Genomic DNA, 6,210 nt, shown 5'->3' with positions numbered 1-6,210 from the left:
GCCCCCGAGAAAGCTGTAGACGACTATTTATGGGCACAGAATGTTATCCTTTATACACTGCTAAGTGGAGGAAAGAGGGTTACAAAAAACGGCGGGCATCGCGTGTGTGCTATTTTATAAGAAAGGAGCGAGTAAATAAATAGATGGTCAAGGGCGTGTGCATGCTGGTCATCGCTCTCACGTGACCACAGGACCTTCATAAACTTTCTTGCTACAAATCAGAAGAAATTACAAGACAGGTGGATCAGTTTCCTAGCTACCCTCTGACTAAACATCATTCTGTTCCCGATAATTTTGTTCGACGAGTCACGTCCAATTGAGTTATCTGGAATCATAATGCCAAGAGGCACGCACCTGCCTGAGACCGGCAAACACAGGCGAGGAAGACGGGCACCCTCCGGTCAGCCGGATCCAGCAAGTCAATTACTGTAATAACAGAGGGGGAAGCAGCAGGCGGCCGGGGCAGGCCTACTGTCATAATATTTTCCTTGCAATTAAAACTGAATTTCTAAAAGGTAACGTGAGTGGTGGAGAGGAAAACAAGCGCCTGCCTTTCAGAGGTGAATAAAGGCCGTGTGAGCCATGGGGACCAGTGCCGCCGGATCTGCATTCCAGCTCCCCACTCACCCGCAGGGGGATCTGGGCAAGCTACCTCACCTCAGGGTTTATCCTGACCTGAGACGCTGGGGAACGATCGCGTCTGGCCCACAGAGGGGTTGTCACAGAGTTAGAATCCACTTTGGAAGTATTTGAGAAATACGTGTGGCGACTGTCAACCTTGGTATGTTACTGTATTTAAGCACAACACAACTCCTTTCCAGGGAATTTTGCATGGATAAGGCTTGTGAAAAGCCAGTTAAGGGCTTCCCTGGTGGCTCAGGGGTTGAGAATCCTCCTGCCAATCCAGGGGACACGGGTTCGAGCCCCGGCCCGGGAAGATCCCACGTGCCACGGAGCAGCTGAGCCCGTGCGCCACAACTGCTGAGCCCGCACTCTAGAGCCCGCGAGCCACAACTACTGAAGCCCGTGCGTCGCAACTATTGAGCCCACACACTGCAACTACTGAAGCCCGCGCTCTTTAGGGCCCAAGTACTGCAACTACTGAAGCCCGCATGCCTAGAGCCCGTGCTCCCCAACAAGAGAAGCCACCGCAATGAGAAGCCCGTGCACCGCGACAAAGAGGAGCCCCCTCTTGCCGCAACTAGAGAAAGCCCACGCGCAGCAACAAAGACCCAATGCAGCCAAAAATAAATAAATAAATTTATTTTAAAAAATCCAGTTAAGGCACATGCATACCCTGGACCCATCAGCTCTGCACAGGTCTCCCCAGGCACGGGCTATGACGTGCAGGTGGCGCTATTCGTAACAGCCCCAAACTGGAGACAGCCTAGTGTCCACGAGCCATTCAATGGATAAATTGTTGTGTGTTTGTACAATGGCACGCAACAAAGCAGTGCAAAGAAACAGTCTGCCACTGCGTGTGACAACCAGGATGAATCTCATGAATATAATGTCACATGGAAAAAGCCATACACACACACGTACTGAACGATTCCACTTAAGGTAAAAGACGGGAAGACTGGAAAACAGGACGGCAGTTCCTCAAAAAAGTAAAAGCATAGAATTACTGTCTGATGGGACTTCCCTGGTGGCACAGTGGTTGGGACTCCGAGCTCCCAGTGCAGGGGGCCCGGGTTCGATCCCTGGTCAGGGAACTAGATCCCACATGCATGCCACAACTAAGAGTTCACATGCCACAACTGGGGAGCCGGCGAGCTGCAACTAAGGAGCTGGTGCAACCAACCAACCAAACAAATAAATAAACAAAAAAGAATTACCATCTTATCCAGCAACTCTGCTTCTGGGTATTTACCTGAGGAATGAAAGCAGGGTCTTGCAAAGATATTTGCACATGCGTCTTCATAGCAGCATTATTCACAATCACCAAAAGACAGAAACAACCCGGATGTCCACTGATGGATGAATGGACAAAAAAATGTGGTCCATGCAATGGAATATTATTCAGCCTTAAAAAGGAAGGGAATTCTGACACCAGCTTCAACATGGATGAACCCCGAGGGCATGATGCTAAGTGAAATAAGCCGCTTATAGGAGGTCCCCAGAGGAGTTGAATCCATAGACAGAAAGTACAATGGTGGGTGCCAGGGGCTGGGGCAGGGGGGATGGGGGGGTCAGTGTTTAGCATGTAGTCAGTCTCCTTCCCAGCAATGCAGAGGCTGGGCTGGCTGGCTCCACAGCACCAGAGGGCATTTCTCCTTTTCTCCAGGCCAGAAGGAAGGAAAGGAATCTCTGCTTTGCACCCAGCACCTGACGTCTGATCCAGCACAGGGATTTGGGAGACTGGCCCCTGCCCTCCCCTAAGAGCAGCCCCCAAGTGCAGAAAGCCAAGCTCCACCTCTATCTCTGCTGTGCGGCGGGGAGACAAGTGCAGAGGAGAGAACATTCAGGAATCCTTCAGGGAGGGAGGCGGAGAAGTGGGGGGAGGGAGGACCAGTCCTGACAGTCGCATCCTTGGAGGCCCTGGAGGAGAGGAGAAAGAGTGTTGAACGGAAAAAACATTTAAAGAAATAGTGGCTGAAAACTCCCCCAATTTGGTGAAAGACATAATTTCGCAGATTCAAGAAGTTCAGTGGACCCCGACCAGAATCAGTTCAAACAACACCACGCCCAGACACATCATCATCAAACTGCCAAAAACCAAAGGTGAAGAAAACTCTGGGAAGCAGCCATGGAGAGGCGGAGAGGAGGCAGAGAGGAGGGAGGGGGGCGGAGCTGAGGGAGGGGGGCGGAGCTGAGGGGGCGGAGCTGAGGGAGGGAGGGCGGAGCTGAGGGAGGGAGGGCGGAGCTGAAGGAGGGACGGCAGAGCCCCCAGGGATGCCAGGCCCAGGGCTGACACCAAGGCATGCAGCTCCAGTGCCGGTTGGGCAGTTCCCTCAGTGGGATGCTTTGTGATGCAGACCCAGACAGCAGGGAAGCCCGCTAGAGGGAAAAGGGAGGCTCCTACCAGGGCTGCCCCTTCTGGGCTGTCTCACCTGGAAGAATCAGAAAATGGGATTTCACGGGTTACAGACAAAGGGGAGACCAATCTGGGGATGTGAAGGACACCACAGCTGCAGGCCAAGGGCGAGAAGCAGAACCCCAGAGCTGGGCCCAAGAGTTAGAGGGACCTGTAGGACAGACGGAGTTGGAGGTGAGGATGGTCCAGCCTCTTGTCGTGGACCCAAGGGCAGAGCGCATCCTGAGGATGCCTCCCCCCAGGCTGGAAGGGGCTCAGGACCTGAGCCCTGGAGCCTACAGGACCTGGTTCAAAGCCAGCTCTCTCTGCCACTAGCTGGTGGTGGGCTCTGGACCAAATTTCTTACCTGGGAGACTCAGTTATCCCATCTATAAAGTGGGGATAAGACAGTCTGTGTTCCATAGGCTTGTTGTGAAAGGCCATGCTCGGTGCCTGGCCCGTGGCTCCCACGTATGGCTGTTACTGTTATTTTCCATGGTCCCGCCCAACCCCTAGACAGGCAGGACTCTGAGTGGGGTGGCCTCCCTCCTGGCCAGCTGGTAAAAGTGTGGAGGTTTTGTTTTCCTGAATCTACTCTCTGTGGATTCAAATCTCAGGGAAGATGCCAAGGAGAAGCTGCTCGCAAAAGAACAGTTGAAAGTGGACTCCATTCAAGCAGAGCCCACTGGGTTCTCATCACCTGGGCAGACAGAGCAAAGAGGCAGAGGCCAAAGGACCGGCAGATACCCTCCCCCCCGTTGCCCAGCTGAGGACCTGACACAGCACTTCCTGCAGGTGGATCCGCACTTGTGCACGGTGCGCCCTCCCCTCACCCACGCACAGGGGCTTCCTCCACAGATCCCGCCTCCAGACAGCCCCCTGCCCGTGGCGTCCCATGGCAGCCAGCTGTAAGCACGAGGTGACGGCTCTGGAAGAGGTGGTGTCCCCTAGGTCTCCCACACCCACCTTCCTGTCACCCTCTTTCTCCTGTTTGGGGGAATGTGGAGCCCAGGCCTGCCCTGGAGGAGCCGTGGCCTTGATGATTCAAGACAGGGCTCAGATCAGTTCACTCAGTATCTGAGTCCAGAGGACTCGGTCGAGGATGCCCCCTCCTGAGAGGATCCGAGTGGACACCGGAGGCCCTGCAGGTGCCGGGCAGACATGGGAACCGGAGAACGGAACCTCCTGGGGGATTTTGTAGCTTCCTTTCCTGCTGCAGCAAAGACAGGGACTGTTGGGCATGGAAGAGCCATGCCTGTCTGGACACAGAGCCACGGGCGGGAATCCGGCTCAGAAGCCAGTGCTCACAAGGTCACCAAGAAAGGTCACCTTCCTAGGCGATGCCGCTTCACTCCCCTCCTGGGAAGGCAGTCCCAGGTTCTCCCTCAGCAGGACCAGCAGCCGCCCCTCCCCTCCAGCCCACAGACACCAGCAAAGACACCGCCTGTCCTGGGGCTGCCGCAGCCAGGGCGGCCAGGGCGGGACCGGGGCCTGGGCGGGCTTTCTCACCTGGCTCCGGGGCCCGGGGCAGCGGTGTGTTCTGAGCCCTGAGTGCGGAGAAGCCGGCTACCATCCCTCACGTACACCTGATCCTTGCTCACAGAGCCCCTTCCCCCAAGGGCAGGCTTCCTGCGTGGCTGTACCCCTCTCAGGGCCAGGAAGGAGGGCAGGAGGGGGTGGTGACAAGACATGCCCGGCTGGCCTGCCTGTGTTCTCGGTGGCTCCAGGGTCCCCCGATGGCAGCCAGCTGACTTATCACCTTCCTGCATCATCGACCTTCTCAGACCCGAGTCCCAGGGAGGAGCTGCCTGAGGGGCAAGATGGAAACACAAAGGAAGGACACAGGTAGGAAACACAGGTGCTGGGGGCCAGCTGGGCGGCGTCCAGCTCTCTGCGGCCTTGTAAGCAGCTACCGTCCAGGCCCACTGGGCTTTCATCGCACCTGCCACCCCAGGGAGGCACCAGGAGAAGCGGGTGTCAGACCGCCTTCCTTCTTATCCACCCTCAGTGGCCGTGGGAAAGGCCGACGGGCACCTCCCGGCTTTTGCGAGGCAGGTGATCTCGAGGGGGACACAGGACAGCGGGCTGAGCATCCCGGGGAAAGAGCCACGGCCACCCCGGCAGACCCAGGCCAGGAGGACGGACGTCCCGCAGTGGGTGTGGGCCAGCCCTCACCGTGGCCCGGCTCTAGGGGGTGTCCCACGGCCCCAGCCCGCTCACCACCAAGCTCCCCCGCTTCTTGTCTCAGCCTGGCTTTGCCACCAGCCCTGGCGGGGACACTGAGAAAACAGGGCCTGGGCTACACAGACTCCCTGCTGGAGCCCAGCAGGTCAGGCCACCGCGCCCCCCTCCCCATCCCACCCTCACCCCCCTCACGGCCAGGGCTGCCAGACCCCTCCCCCGGCCTGCTGTCCAGCCCGGAGCCACCCGGGAGCCCGAGGGGTTGGTGGCCCCCTTCCCAGTCCGGGCTCAGGTCAGCTCCCCACCAACACCTCCCCCAGGCCCGCCCGGGGAACTCGTGGTCCTGCGGGAGACTGGAGAGTTTCCCAAAGAAAGAGTTCCGACTTGTCAACGTCTCCACTGTGGCTGCGGATGGCAAGTGCCCCCCATGTGACCTCCGCTTCCTGAGCACGGGGGTGGGGGGGGGGGGAAGCAGGAGCTGAGCAATTCTGGGACCGCAGAGCCCCAGGAAGTGGCCTTGATGGGAGGGTGACGAGACCGCAGCTCAAGAGCAGCTAGCAACCAGCGAAGCCCAGCCCCTCCCTGGAAACACCCCATGCGAGGCCTGCCACCTTGCAGGGGAACCACCTGTCACCCAGATTTGCCTTCCTGACAACCACCCTCTGCCCAGGGACCTGCCTCCCCTGACACGCAGGGGCTGGGGGCTGGGACGCCCCTCAGGCCCCAAGAACCTCTATGTGATCCAGCTGTGCGGCTCTCAGAAGAGGAAGCTTCCAGCCTGGACCACCCTCCCAGGAGTCCTGTTTCTGGATGGAGAGCAACCTCTCCCCTGGGCTCCAGCCAGTGAGCTGGGCTACCCCCCACAAAGGAGGGGTCAGTGGGGCGTCCACTCTGCCCACTGTGCTGGGGACTGTGGCCCAGACTGGCCCTCTGGAGGCAGAGACCATGGGCTTCACATCCTTGTGTGGCCAGCACTGTGCCCTGCGCCACACAGACACACAGAGACACAGACA

The 6,210-nt window shown here is 58.0% G+C and overlaps 1 long non-coding RNA gene across 1 annotated transcript in view; it reads right to left on the bottom strand.

Annotated features, from left to right (window-relative positions):
- Positions 1–1,281: 1,281 nt before the first annotated feature.
- Positions 1,282–6,210, bottom strand: part of LOC114894580 — a 6,218-nt gene continuing 1,289 nt past the window's right edge. The window contains exons 2-3 of the long non-coding RNA XR_003793257.1: positions 4,526–4,824; positions 1,282–2,541 (exon numbers count right to left, since the gene is read on the bottom strand). This is a non-coding gene — a long non-coding RNA (uncharacterized LOC114894580). The remainder of the gene's footprint in view (positions 2,542–4,525; positions 4,825–6,210) is intronic.

Source organism: Monodon monoceros, unplaced genomic scaffold (genome assembly GCF_005190385.1).
Source record: "Monodon monoceros isolate NGI ecotype Baffin Bay Population unplaced genomic scaffold, NGI_Narwhal_1 Super_Scaffold_13, whole genome shotgun sequence".
Taxonomy (NCBI): Eukaryota; Metazoa; Chordata; class Mammalia; order Artiodactyla; family Monodontidae; genus Monodon; species Monodon monoceros.
This window is presented reverse-complemented; position numbering and strand designations above follow the sequence as displayed.